The 15494-nt window shown below is 38.9% G+C and overlaps 1 protein-coding gene across 1 annotated transcript in view; it reads right to left on the bottom strand.

The window, feature by feature from the left end:
* The window catches only part of LOC109626171 (neuropeptide Y receptor type 1-like), a 29324-nt gene extending 16462 nt beyond the window's left edge, over window positions 1-12862 (bottom strand). The window contains exon 1 of the mRNA XM_020081879.2: window positions 12567-12862. The gene's annotated coding sequence lies outside the window, so the exon portion shown is untranslated. The remainder of the gene's footprint in view (window positions 1-12566) is intronic.
* Window positions 12863-15494: the final 2632 nt, after the last annotated feature.

The raw sequence follows: 15494 nt of genomic DNA on the forward strand, positions 1-15494 counted from the left end.
GTCTTGTCTGAAGTTCTATTGTCATACTGGTGGTGAGGAGCAGTGTGTATTCACAAGCCTGATGGCAGGATTAGGAAGAGGCTGTGTTGGGGATGTGTGCTGTCCCTGAAAGTGTTTTGTGCCCTTTTTAGCTGTGTAATTCTGTTTACACCCTTGAGGGCCTTCTTGTCCTGGACAGTGCTGTTTCCATACCACACTTTATGATGGAGCTGGTAAGGACAGATGTTGACTGTACAACTTGACTGTTGAACTCCTGACCTTCTGGCGCACACTCTACCCCGCAGCCACAGCCGCCATCAACCCACAAACTTGAGGCTGTTGCTGTTGTTCCAGGAGGCTATATAGTCATAGGTAAAGAGTAGGGGGCTCAACAAAAACTCTTGTGGGGTCCCTGCACACACAATTCTTGTGCTGGATTTGCAGTCTCTGACTCTGACTGACTAGTGTCTGTCTGATAGGAAATTCAACACCCAGTTACAGAGAGAGGGTAAGGAACTTTGTATAGAGTTTGGAATGACAGTTTTGAATGCTGTGCTGTAGTCAATAAACAGCAATCTGACAGAGGTGGTGCCCTCTAGGTGTGTGACAGTTGGATGGCTTTAATGACAACATCATCAGGAGATCAGTGACGTTACCCAAACTGCAGCAACATTGCAACACTTCATTGCGATTGAAGTGAGTGCATCGGGCTGGTAGTCATTACAGCAGGTCACAATGCTTTTGTTAGGGGTGGGCACAATGGTGGTGGACTTGAAGCAGGTGGGCAAGTAAGCTTGAGCAAGGGACAGATTGTTTTGTCAGCAAATACATCAGTGAGCTCTGAACAGCAAACCCTGAGTGTATGCCCCAGGATGTTGTCTGGGCCTGCTGCTTTCCTTGGATTTGCTCTGCCAATGACACGGTGAGCAAAATACAAATTTTCATGTCCTTCCCTTTAGGCATAATTAAATGTATAACCTCCCACTTGTCAGCCTGCATCAAATTGGCAAATCCTTGACACAAACCCAGTGAAAGGCTATTTTGGTTGTTGACCATCACTAGTGGACCAATAAATCAATTATGCAAAACAAGCATACACGTTGGTTTTGTTACGAATACATTCAGTGAATGTTATTGTAACTTGTTAATCTTTAAAAATGTTAGAATATAAAGGCTCACAGAATCTGGTTAGGAAACATGTGCCCCTCACTTTTATAGTTCTTTTAATTGATGACTGATTATCTCACTAAATCATACGCTCTTACTGTCCAGACAAATATAGATAAGAGGAGTTGACAGAAATATGTTGGACTCTCAATAATGATCACCATGCGCTCAAAGCATCAGCTTAATGAGAGAAGAGTAAAAGCAAATATTTTTGCCACTTTTTAAAAAAATGTTTGCATAAAGTTACAAACAGTTTCTTTTTTGGTGAAATGTGTTGTTGAGCCTGAAAGGAACAATGCTATTATTTTGAAAATCAGCCATGGAAGTCTTGACACTTCAGCAACTGGAGTTGAAAACAAACATAACTCTGTAAAATACACAACCATGAAAAGTTTCTTTTGTCATCTGAGGAAGAACAATAATAACTAATTCAATAAAATATATACATGTAGGTTGATCAAACATTGCCAAGTTATATTGTCATTAATGTACTGCATTGCTGTTCTCTTACTCTTTGGTCACACACTAACAATGTTCTTAAAATGGGATTATACATTTTTGTTTTCCCAGATTAACTTTTAGTTGTTATCTCATGATAATGAGATAATTAAGTTATTATCGTGAGATAACAAATCTTTGTTTTCCCTGGGTAACTGGATAAATAGCTTGTTATCACGAGATAAGTCTATATAAAGCCTATCATTACAGGACACTGTTGCATTCAGTGTAGCAATTTCAGATGAGCAAGAGCTTGATGTACCAGTTAATTCAACACCATTTACCTGAACATCAATATTAAATTAGTTTTTTACTCAAAATCTAATTTAGAATAAAGCATTTCTAAAGCACAAAACAAATGCAGAAAGAGGCTTACTCATATACATGAGTGTTCAAGTCATTCTTCAGTCCTTTCCTCTAAAATGGATGTCCGATTACAGTTTCAGTTTGGATATAACACAAAGCCAGGGTAAAGGCAGCTTTACTACCACCTTTAATCCGGTGAATCCATCCCCTGCATCTATGGACTTCCCAAGTTACACAAAGAAGGAGCCCCACTCAAGCTAATGATCAGCAGCGTTTATTCTGCAACTTAAAAGTTAGCCAGACACCTGGCCACCATCTCAACCACCCTGTTGGGAAACATCCCACACCATATGAAAAACTCTCAAGGTCTTGCCAGCAGAACCAGAGCAATTAGAATGGATGACAGTGAAACCATGAAGTTAGTTTGCTTGTAACATGCATCTCCACATCAGAAGCAATGGGGTGGCAAAGATAGTACAGTTTTTGCAGCACCAACCTTACTTTAGACCACATATTCTCTCTGCTTGAACATTGCCTGACTACCACCTACTTTCAGTACAACAAAGGTTTCTACAGGCAAAAACACGGAGGTGTCATGGGCTGACCAGTGTCTCCCATTGTGGCTAACCTCTACATGGAAGAAGTGGAAAGAAGAGCCCTGAGCTCCTTCTCAGGAACTGCTCCCAGCCATTGGTACAGATATGTTGACAACACCTGGGGCAAAATCAAAACACAGGACGTTCAGCCCTTCTCAGAACACATCAATGCAGTGGATACAAACATTAAGTTCATCTGTTCACAAGTAGGAGCGGCTGCCCCCTTTTTCCAAGTGCAAATTCATCTTAAAGCTCCAGTGTGTAAGATTTAGGTGAAAGGGATCTATTGACAGAAATTTAATGTAGAATAATCCTCATGATGTTTTCACTAGTTTGTTTCATCTAAATTGTATGAATTATAGTTTTCTTTACCCCAGAAAAAGCCCTTTATATTTAAATACTTTATATTTACATCAAGGGGGTCCTCTCTACGGAGGGCGCCATGTTTTTCCATACTGGACAAACTAAACACGTTTTGAGTTTTTCTGACAATTAAAGGCTACCACACTTTCTTTTTCATGTTTGGAAGGAGAGAGTGAGGTGAGGGGTGTTCAGCTGCAACATGCATCTTTAACACTAGATATCACAAAATTCTACACACTGAACCTTTAACGCTACATTCATAATCTCATATTCTCCATCTGCAACAGATCCAGTCAATATTCTGTGACCACAAAAATGAGGACAGCATGTTCACTAGCACTACATGTTTAAATTCAGTGAATCACAGATTTTACATTATATTTTTAAGCAGTACAAACCAATACTTTTATATTAAAATAGATCAAATGACGATGTTTAATGTGAAATGTGTTTTTGTAGAGAATTATCACCAACTCTGTGGGGGCTATGAAGCCTTCTAATGTCTTTCAGGTCCCTGATTTGGTTTTCCAACACACAACAAGTGCTAGTTCGGGTTCAGTATTAAGTAAGTGTCTACAAAAGTTTTGAGCTCTTGGACATACCATTACCTGGATGACTGAAAATCTCCACAGACAAACTCTAGTGCAGTCAAACAAAGTTGGCAAGGCTTTTAAAAGGCAGATGAAATTAACAACAACCACTCATGATAGCCTCTCTGACAACTTTGAGCCTCATGAAAAACAAACAGAGGGAAGTATGCTTTTATTCCAGGAGCTGTCAAAATATTAATAGCCCTAATAAAAGGCATGACCAGTATATATCCTGTATAAACTGATAAATGTATGTCTAATATAGACTGCTCTTTTTATATGGCCACTTTTGTGGGGTTAGGGTTTGAATAATCCACAAAATGCCTGCTGTGAATTTATGAATTTATACAGGAATCTGCAAATGTGCGTTCAGAATCTGCCTTATAATTTGTGAATGTGTAAAAATGTGTAAATGTGCAATTAAATCTCTAAGTGTATTGAGATTTGTACAGACAAATCTGCAAATGTGTGCAGGGATCTATGAATGGCTGAAAAGAAGTATTTTACTCCAAGAGATGGAAATACTGTTATAGTTTATCTGAGGTGTATCTTCTTTCACAGAGTGGTTATTACTATCACATCAAATATTAGATATAAAGTAATTACAGGTAGGGTTGGTTATTTGTTTCTGAAACACTTTTTAATCGTATTTGTTGAAATCCTCAATGTTCTGACAGTTACCACTCAATGAGTAATCTGAAAAAAAAAATCCTGTGGCCCTCAGAGGGCCTTTAATAAAAATGACTGGATGAAATAATTCGCTGGCGGAGCTGTTTGTCACGGACAAACCTTTATGCCTCCGGCTCTTTGCTCTCACCGCACATGACTTGAGTCTTCACAAGCCAGAAAGGGTTACTTCTCAAACTGCTGAAGCAGAGAAGATAGCCAGAAAGGCTGGGATGTATCAATGGTACATTTTCACTGTAGCCTAATTAGCTAGCTTTCCCAGGATTACCAACCAATACTTTAAATATCAGTTAATTAGCATAAAGCTCCAAATGAAAAATCTCAACATTAGACATTATACTTAAAAATCTAATATTTCTACTTAGAAGACTTTGGACATCTCCTTTTCTCACTCATAAATCAGAAAATACTGTAAACAGCCATTGAATGAAATATTCTATAAATCAGGCTAATAGGTGATGACCAAACCCCCCTGTAAAAAACAGTCAGAATATAGACAGGAATAATTTCTAGCTCATTGTATGAGACAGAGAGAAACTTTCTTTACAGGTTTGTATTGTGATTGAAATCTATTGAGGCAAAACAAAAGATATAAAATAAAGAAAGTACATGTGTTTTTCATAATTGTCTTTCCACCAGTCCAAAAGAAAAGAAGTAAAATGTCTCAGTATCTCAAAATTGTCAAGTGAATTTAAAATCCCCATAATGTGAATTAAGGTCCTCACAATATGAGCAATACATAGACAACATACACGGACACACACACACACACACACGTCCTAAAGCTCAGACACAGGCCGTCTGCTATTGACCTGTTCACAGGAGCTGCCAGGAAAATACACTGTGACATTAATTATTAGAACTCGTTAAACTCACTGCAGAAGTGGTGTTCAAACATTGGACAAATCCCGGTAAATTCGGCTTTGACAAAAATATTTTGGCCCCTAAACAAAAAAAATTGCAAATTTGAGCTACAACTCTATTTGTGTAATTTCTTTCCCTGCAACTGCTCACTTGCACTCCACGCCAGTTCAGAGAGAAATATTGCAAATCACATTTATTTGACAATTTGTAGTTAGACATTTTTCTTGCTGCATAGGAAAAACTATTATAAAACTGCATTGATCTTTTATCATATATTATCATTATTAGTAGTATTTTTTTTTAATTAACTAATGTGTAAATCAGCTAAAATTGGCTACTGACAAATATTGAGTAATATTATCTAGTGGACACTGGATTATGAATGATTGTACACTCTGAGAGGATTTTGCTTTGTGGTTACATTCAAACTCTAAAGACAATGAAAGAGATGTCAGAGTTTTAAATCATCATACTAAAAATGCAAAGCCATGGTGGAAGTTGCTGTGAATATTGATTGACGTTTGCACTGAAGGTGCGTTACGCCCTGTCACAGCTGTCTGCCCTGTAGTTCTGTGTGTTTATGTAAATAGGCTGTGCAGCCCCCCCGGTGCAGGATTGGCTCCCACAGGTGGAAGCCTTTACTCAGCAGCAACTGCCTTCGTCTCTTCCCCCTCCCTCCCTCCCTCCCAGGCAGATCCCCAGGCTGCCTTACCAATCACCAGAGAGTGTCTGAACTATACCTCCACTGAATGTTCAATCACAGCACGCTTGATTAGCAACACGCCTTAGAGATACTTTGTGTCATGTCATGTTTTTGACTAGTTCCGAAGTTTGTTATAATAGGAAATTGGATGTTAGAGATGGGTTTGATTATAATAATAATAATAAGTTAGCACTTATCTAAACAAAGTACAAAGTGCTTCAGAAGTAAAATATTAAAATCCATGGCAGTTGTAATGAAAATAATAACTTAAATTGTACGTTGGTGTCATCGAGTGTTTCAGCCTATTAATCACAATAATGTTGAGAGAGGCTAAAGGTAAATCTGACTGGCTACTGGCTCGTATGGCAGTAGATCAGACGTCATCACCTCTGTGCCTTTTTTATTCTATTTATTTATTTGTTTGTTTGTTTTTAAACTAAATTAACATAAATACCTACTCTCATAGGTGGCAGAGTCAGAAGCTGTCATATTAAACCCAACAGTTCCCACAATGAGCAAGCCCTTTGGCGACTGTGGAGGGGAAAGAGGAGGTGGGTGGCAATGAGGGAGTAGAATAGAGAGAGAGAGATGGGGTGGTGGGGTCAGGGGAGGGGAGAGGGACCTCTAGAATCTGATTATTGTAGCGAAAGTAATTTCCGGTTGCATGTTAGAAATGCTTTCCTGTAAAAAAAGGTTTTGAGCAGTGATTAAAAGATCGGTATTGAGTTTGAGAGCCTTATCTCAACTGGCAGGGAGTTCCAGAGCCCCGGGGCCCTGACAGAAGATGCCCGGTCACCTTGAGTGGCCAACCTTGACCAAGGGACAGGCTGGCCGATCTCAGGTTAAGACGGATTATAAGGAGTCAAGAGCTGCGAAATGTAGGTTGGGGCCAGCCCATGTTGGGCTTTAAAAGTTATTAAAAGTATCTTAAAATCAAGCCTGAATTTACCTGGTAACCAATGAAGGGATGCAAGAATTGGCGTGATATGAGCCCTAAGGTTTGTATTTGTTAAAATACGAGCAGCAGTGTTCTGGACAAGCTGTAAATGAGATACCAGGTTTTGGCTAAGGCATGTTGCAGTAATCCAGGCGGGAGAAAACTTCAATTCAATTCAATTCAATTTTATTTATATAGCGCCAATTCATAATTTACATTATCTCAAGGCACTTTACATTTAAAGGTCAAGACCTTAAAACAAAAGTATTGTATTACCTTTTCTAAATCAGTGAGGGATAGAACCGATTTGATTTGAGAAATGTTTCGTAGATGGAAGTAGCAAGATTTAATGATTTGATTAACATGTGTTTTGAAGTTTAGATGGCGATCGAATGTGACGCCTAGATTTTTAGCTGTTGTTTTAATATTGGCTGCCAGGGGACCGAGAAATGATAGGGGTCTACCTGCTAGCTCATCTGGACCTAAGATAATTATTTCAGTTTTATTTGAGTTTTACTGAAGAAAGTTAAGTGACATCCATTCCTTAATGGCAGATAGGCACTCTGCTAGGACACTCACACGGCTAACGTTGTCTGGCTTGAAGGACAAGTATATTTGGGTGTCATCAGCATAGGAATGATATGATTAAAGTGGCTGATGACGTTTTCCTAATGGGAGCATGTACAGCGAGAATAAGATGGGACCAAGAATAGAACCTTGTTCACATCAGTGGGGCCAGGGATGAGGTGTTATTTCCGATGGAAATGGAGATTTGTCTATCTGAGACATAGGACTTGAACCAACTAAGGGCAGTTCCACATATGCCAACGTATTGCGTTAGATTGCACAACTTTGTATGTTTTGCATATCCTCTAGTGAGTGTTGGTTGTTTTGTATTTTGTTAACTGAGTTAAAGTTTACTAGCTGAGGAGTTTATTTATCTGTGCTTTTGTTACATAGCATCCTTAGCTCCAGGTTAGAGTCGTCCTTTTGTTATCTTTATTTGTCTTTATTTGTCACTCTCAAGTCTTTGTTACTGGTCAAGGAAGGTCTTTTTGATTGAAATCATCTTGTAAGAACTCAATAAATAAATAACTTTAATTTAACTGCCAATTCCACTCTGGTGTATGTGCTTCCCGTTCCCTCAACGAGCTTGGGTCGTAACACACACATAAGGTCCATTTCAGCCTGCCAAAAGCTTCATGGAACCACATTAAAAATAAAAATAAACACACAAACACACACACACACAGTCATACATGTGTCTATTTCATATGATAAGTTAATGAGTTGCATGTAAATTATTGTACTGTTTTAAGAAAATTGTTTATTGGGAGCCAATCTTGCACCGGGGGGGGGGGGGGCCACACAGCCTACATAAACACACAGAACAACAGGGCGGACAGCTGTAACACGCCCCCATGATAAATTTGACAGTAATTAGCAGCTCAACATGGAAGGTCATGATGACAGCTTTCTGTTGTCGAGAACCTCTCGTCAGCACCTGCGTCTACACCCGAGGATTTAAGCGATGAATCGGACAGTGTAGGCCCCTGCACGCTGCTCACTAACTGTATAACTAGTCATGGAGAGGGAGTTAACATTTCCAGAAAGCATTATCATTGGGTGCAGAATAATTAAGCCACTCGAGAGAGATTAAGATGTAGAAATACTATGATATTGGTTTTATAACAAGAGATAAATGAACAGTTAACACAAGGACAGAGGATTTAAGCTGGAAACATCTATTTTTCATTTTTTTCCAGGAGTTTAATGAATATTTTGCTGATAACTTTTAATGTTTTAATGTGTAACATTTTGAATGCAACACTTTAATTGTCATGCAGTACTTTTAATGAAAGATCTGAAAATGTATTTTACCACCGAAGGCAAATCCCAAATACTGTATGTCCTTGCCACATCTCTTAAAAGAAAAAAAGGAAATAGTCTCACAGAACAGTAAAGCGGATGAAACATATTATCTGTGGAAGCAAAAACTAATGTCTTTACTCCTAAATTAAATACAATTGATGAAATGAAATGAAATGCAGACATTGCATAGAGTAGAAGTTTGTTAGCATTTTCCTGAATCTGAACTCAAATCCACTTAACGCATCTCAATCCCTTATTGACTCTCAGTGAGTAAATCTTTTATCATTTGTAAGTAACTATAAGTTGTGAATAAAGATGGTGTTCATATTTGCTGTTGAGCCTGAGGCCAGAAATCCTACAGTTTTCATGGAAGCTATGAATCATAACGCTTTTAGTCTTGATAACAATTTAAAGAACTTTTTTGCCAGTGACCCAATCACACACATTTGTTTAGTGCATCTATGTGCAGCACTTTCTCAAGGACACGGGGGAGACTGGGATCAAACCGTCAACTCTCTGGTTAGTGGACGACCGCACATATTTTGATCCACAGCCGCCCCTTAAGAGCAGATGGGGAATGTGATTTGCACTGTTAGCTGTGGATATCTATGGGGAAATTACATGTGCCTCAAACAAATTGTAAATTTTTACCACAGTTGTTTGAATTGAAATGTTAACAAAAATAACTAGTATTGTTTTATTCTGTCTAAGACAAATAAATAAGGGGAAAAAAGGAAATTAAAACTAAAGTATATAACCTCTGCAGCGCTGTCTGCAGCCACAAGTGGTATTTAACTCTGTTGGCCTCAGACTCTACATAAGTGATGTTGGGATAAGTCACACACCCAAATGTTGAGAAGTCTTAAAGGGATAGTTCACCCAAAAAACGAAGATTCCCTCATTATCTACTCACCACTAACGAGCTAGCGATGCTGCACCCTTTGTGAGAGGTTGTGTGCAGTGTGTACAGTGTGTGCATGCAAACATAAATGCAGCTCAGAGGAGGATATCAGAGGACATTTAGGCTAAAAACATGGAGGAAATGACGCCGTTTGGAGTTGAATTTGAATGTTTACCCCTGAAACTTACCCACCCCTCCATCGGCATAGTGGTGAGTCGATAATGAGTGAATTTTTAATTCGACTGTGAACTATCCCTGCTGAAAATGGGAGATTAATTTATTTTTAAATGATCAACAGTTCAGTATTACATACATTTTAAGCTGCTATCACCAAAGTTACTTTATTTTCCTTCATTAATGCACTGAATGCCGAATATTCTCTTTCCAGAGTTTCTCTCGCAAGCCCCTTAGTTATAACTCTACAGAATGTCTGAGTAAGGCCATGGGAGAATAGAGCAGGACCACAAGTGAGTTGGTGCTTGGATGAAGATTCTAACATGAGAAGGAAAAAAACTGAAAACCCCCCAAAAAGGAATACAAATATCTCAGGATGAAAAAGAGGGGCCCAACGTGTAGCAGACAAAGACATCAACTTCAAAGACAGCAACATTCGAAGAGCTTTTGGCTTCCTGGTGTCAATCTGCTGTAAACATGTGAATTTATCTACCATGGCCTGCCTCCCATATGCTCTACTCAGACGCCACCACCCCTCACCTGAATGTTCCTGCTGTTGTGAACACATCTGAACAAGATCATCTCCTGCTTTGCTTTTCATATGTCAAAGGCAAACTCTGTGGATAGTACAGGCCCAGTTGTCAAGACATTTTCTGGATTTCATGTCTAGAAAAGGCTGTTCAGTAAGAACAGGTGTTCAGGGATGTTAGGCCACTATTCCCACTATTGCAAGTCAGTGTACCAGCAAAATGAAAGTGGTAGAACTGTTGTATAATGTTGCTTCAATAATGATTAATGATGATAACCTGTAGTGCCAACCTGCAAAAGAGTGACCGGTCGGAATCAGTTAATTAATGATTGTATAGTATTAAAATAACTAATGAAAGGAAATGATTTGCATCCGATTCCTCGAAAACAACTTAATCCAAAAACTGGAGCTCTTAATGCAGAACTGTGAGTTTAATGAGCTCCAGATCTTTCATGTACAAAAAGTTTAACTGCCACTCTCCTGGAATGATAATGACCATCACTAAAAATGACCTTGACTATTGATTAATCTGCATATCCGTTTCTTGATTCATTGTTAAATCTGTTGAAATAAATAACTCTTGATTCATATATTCCAAAAATTACCATCGCAGTTTCATGAAGCTCATCTTTCCCCTGATCATCAAGCCACCACCTCAGGTTGTGCAGTTCTCTTTCAGTTGAGATTAGGAAAGTAAATCATCGCACATGAGAAGCTGGGGCTGACTTGCTTGTAAATCTGAACTCCAACAATGAATTGATTATCAAAAAATAATTTGGGATTATGTTTCAGCTCTACATGTCAGATTTTTCTCCTAAAGAAATAGTAAGCAGTGACCAGGTAGTAACCAGGTATCTTCTAGCATTAATCCATTTCAGCACATTTATAAACTCTTCTGTGTTGAAGAAAAAAAAGGTTTTTCCCACATTTTCCACATGAATATACTTACAGTTCAGTAGCACCTAAATGCAAATGTAATTGTGGCCATTTACACCTAGCATTAAAATGCATTTCATATACATACTGGATGCCAATCTGATTTTAACCTGTGTGCCATAACCAGAATTTGCATGGTCCGTGTTCACTCCATCCACAGGTGTCTTGAATAACAGGACTGAGGAGAGGACTGCTTCATGTGTTTACTGGGTTAATGGCTGCTAGATGCTGCTGCTCCATCACTGGTTTGGAACAGCTGCGTATTCTTGTTTCAGCTCATGTTGTCCTTGTGGATTGACAACATATTTGCATTTACTCATTTGTGTGGTCACAATGTGTCCACGAGGACCTCTGGAGGTGGTTTGATCTATCAGATCAAAATCTGTCCTCAGTGCATATCAGATGCATTTACACTTTACTGTCTTGTCGTCAAGTTGTGTCTGTTTATAATCCAATCACCCCAAACACATTTGAAAACACTGAATCTAAATGTATAAGTATATGAATAAAGGTTCCAATGTTAATATGTCTAATTGTTTATTTGTAGATGAAGCATTTCTTAAATTATCATATTTAAAGTAAAGTACAGTGACAGTTATTTGGGTGGTGCTAGTTTTGATCAATCTGTTCATCACTTATTAATTGATTAATAATTGAATCATCAAAAATTGGGGGAAAAGGTGTGAAACCGTATTTGTTTTATCCAACCAACATTTCAAAACTCAAAGCTATTCTGTGGAGAGTGATATGAAAAAGAGAAGGCAACAAATCATCACATTTACTCATTCACTAAGAAATAAAAGATGTTTGCTTGGAAAATCCTTTTTTTTCTGTTGATGAAAAATTGAGTCATCATCTAATTACTCTATTTCAATCCTATAATTTCCTCTGAAATTCTCATCATATCCTTTGAATATTTTATACATTAAGCACTTTACTGTCACAACATTTGAGATTAAGTAAAGAAAACTTTGCAAATCAACAGGCTAATACTTTTACTTTTCTCTTTTCAATCAAGGGATCTCTCTCCATATTTCTGATTTTGTCCGTGATGCTAAACATGAATGAAACACAGATGAAAAATATTCTGTGGCGCAAACAACGAATTCAGCGAACCCCATGCTCTCATGCTGCCTTTAGATTTTCAATCTATTAATCCCAACACGACCAATAAACATCTGACACCCAGATGAATCCTCCGCACTCCGCATCAGTAGATGTCTGGGGCGCAGGTGAAATGGTCGTGGAGCAGTTATCTCTGCTGTTTTAAGTGCTGTGATCCAAACACGCTCCGAGTATCTTCACCAGCCTCTGCCTCTGCCTTCCCCGTGTCTGAGCCTCAGTAAACTGCTGTAACATCTGGTCCCTGTCGCCTCTGTGGGAACATCTGCAAAACCAGCTGACTGACTCGGTTCGGAAAACAGGAGCAGAATCAAGCGTTGGCAAAGACAGAGCTTCACTCACCTGTCCGGTGCCGTCGTCGGTGTTGTGTCTGCCTCCGCAGACGGCGGCTGAGTCTGCTGATGGTGCTTAGTGCTCTGTACAGAGATGCGTGTGTGTTTTGCGCGCAAAAGCAGTGCCACGGTGCAGCGCCGGGGCTGTGAGCGAAGCAGCTGCGCAGTCAACTCCGCTCCGGAGTCAGAGGCAGCGGAGCAGCTTCTGTTTCAAAGCTGGCTTCAGCCTGTGTTACACAAAGGGGCTTGTTCCCGTGGGATCGGCCCTGCAGACTACACAAGCTCCACGTTCGGTGATGCCAGTTGCGTGGCTAGAACCAGGATTTGAGTAATATTGAATGTATGAGCCTGAGCAGCCCCTGGAGGGTGAGGTGGGTATGGAGAGTGTGTGGAGCCTCCCCAGAATACAATTCATGTCAATTTGTTAGTGGCTATACTGCTCAAAACCATTAAGGAAACACATCAATCACACATCAGATCTTGATGAATGAATTATTCAAGTGAAAAATCTTAACTGATGTACATTGTGTAATTTGTTTAGAACAAAATGATGGTTAATGGACACCACAATCATCAACCCATTGAGTATGGAGGATGAGAAATGACTTAAGTATAGTTACATAAATAAATACATAAGGAAAGAAATACAGAAATAAATGAATAAATGTCTTAAATTTATTTCCACATTTATTTATTTCTGTATTTCTCTGTCCATATGTAAATAATTAAAGGCGGTCCTAACCTCAGTCTTAAGCAGGACTGGTCAACTGAGCGATCCAGACAGAAGCAATCTATTCCCAGCAAATCTTCCCTGTAGTGTAGTTAGCAAACTCAGTGAACGTGACTCACGCTCACGTTCATTTTTTAAATCTTCATCGTATCAGGCCATCATGTGAAATACCAGGAGCGAGAGAAAATGTATGTGTGTGTGTGTGTGTTTGTGTGTGTGTGTGTGGTCCCAGCAATGCACACAAACACAGGCCTCGGGGCCCCACTGTTTCCTCCACTCTGACCTGCTCTCACTTTAACTAATAAACACTCATCACTAGTTATCAGGACCTGATCAGGACATGACGTAACTCAGTGTTTGTTTGAAACACTCCAGAGTTTATGAGGCTGCATTTAAACATAATGAAAAATGACCGGTCAACATGTTGTGCTCAGTACATGAGACGAGATGCTCACAGTCAAGACTGTTAAAATGACCGGAGCAGTCTGTATGAGCTTTATATTCTGTTGATAGTTTATGTGGATTATGTAGTACAAATATGAGTGTGTACGTGGGTAAAGGTGCATTCACATATCTATGCAACATACAAATTTGTTTGTCAGTTTATCAGTCTGTCTCTCTTTCATGGTATAAGTGATTCTATATATGTGAGTGTGCATTTACGTATACTTTATTCTATTATTATTTTATTTTATTTTATTTTTTGACGTTTTTCTTTGGCCTTGTGAGGGGTGGGTGGGTAGGGTTGATTTGTTGTCATATGTTCACTGTTCTGTAACCTGGAAAATATATATAAAATATATATAAAAAGACCAGAGCAACACGCAGACATGATCCAACACCATCGATTATTAACTCAACACATGAAGTTTGTTTCTAAATCATCCCAATAAAAAATGAACTATGAATGTGAGCTATAGTTCATTTTCATCCGCATGAACGGAACTTTGAACTTGTGAACTGGCACAACACTGCATACTGCACAACGGTCAGCATTGACAGGCACAAGAAGTAGAACTGGATCATCACACTCCTGTGACCAATCCTGCATGAGACAGAGGTTAGGACCGCCTTTCTCATTAGCATACAAACAGAAATACATAAATAAATAAATGTAAAAAATAAATGCAAGACATTTATTTGTGTATTTCTGTATTTATTTCTGTATTTATTTATTTATCTCCTTATTTATTGATTCGTTTATTTATTTATGCATTTATTTATACATTTATTTATTTATACTTAAGTCATTTTTCGTCCTCCATAATAGAAAGCTGGATTCAAAACCATACTGCCACCCTCATGGAGTCTGTTGCTGACAGTTTGGTCAGAAACATGCAAACCAGTAGTCTGCTGGAGGTCATTTTGTAAGACTCTGGCAGTGCTGCTCCTGTTCCTGCTCACACAAAGGAGCAGATAGCAGTCCTGCTGCTGGGTTGGTTCCTTTCAACGGCCCTGTCCAGCCCGGCTCCTGGTATCTCCTCCATGGAAGGAGAGAGCAGCTGTCTGTGGCCACCACCTGAACACAATTCCCTTTTTGGGGGTTGTCTTGCTTTTTTCTCTCCATTACACCTGTTGTCACTTTCATTTGCACCAAAGCAGGCGCCATTGATTCACAATCACTTGTGATTCCTAAATGCAATGCACAGATTGATATTCCTGGAATTTAACTGACTTAGTACTATACTGTGACCATGAAGTGTTTTTAATTTTTGAGCAGTGCATATATATGGCCTTGACAGCAGATCATCTGATATGTAGCCACAGGATTTCCATGTTACTTACTGTTTGTTTTACTGGTCTGCTAATGTATGGCATATTGCCTCACTCTATGCTCTCTGTCGTATTAGTGCCAATTGTTAAAAACAAAACTGGAAAGCCTTAAGCATGGAAAATTACAGACCAATTCCTCTGGCTTGCATACTTTCCAAAGTACTAGAAAAACTTCTATTGGCTTGACTTCGAGAATATATAATAACCACTGACAATCAATTGGGTTTTAAAAACCAACCTGCCCCAGATTTGTGTATACACAGTATATGCACTAAAGGATAGGTGTTTTTTTGGAAGCATCTAAAGCATTTGACTGAATTAATCACAATAAGCTGTTTGTAAAATTACAAGAGCAAAGAGTTCCCCATACCTGATAAGGATCTTGCACTTTTGGTATTCACATCAAACCAAGTTACTGTATATGGGGTAATTGTA

This window comes from Paralichthys olivaceus, chromosome 18 (assembly GCF_024713975.1).
Source record: "Paralichthys olivaceus isolate ysfri-2021 chromosome 18, ASM2471397v2, whole genome shotgun sequence".
NCBI classification, from domain to species: Eukaryota; Metazoa; Chordata; class Actinopteri; order Pleuronectiformes; family Paralichthyidae; genus Paralichthys; species Paralichthys olivaceus.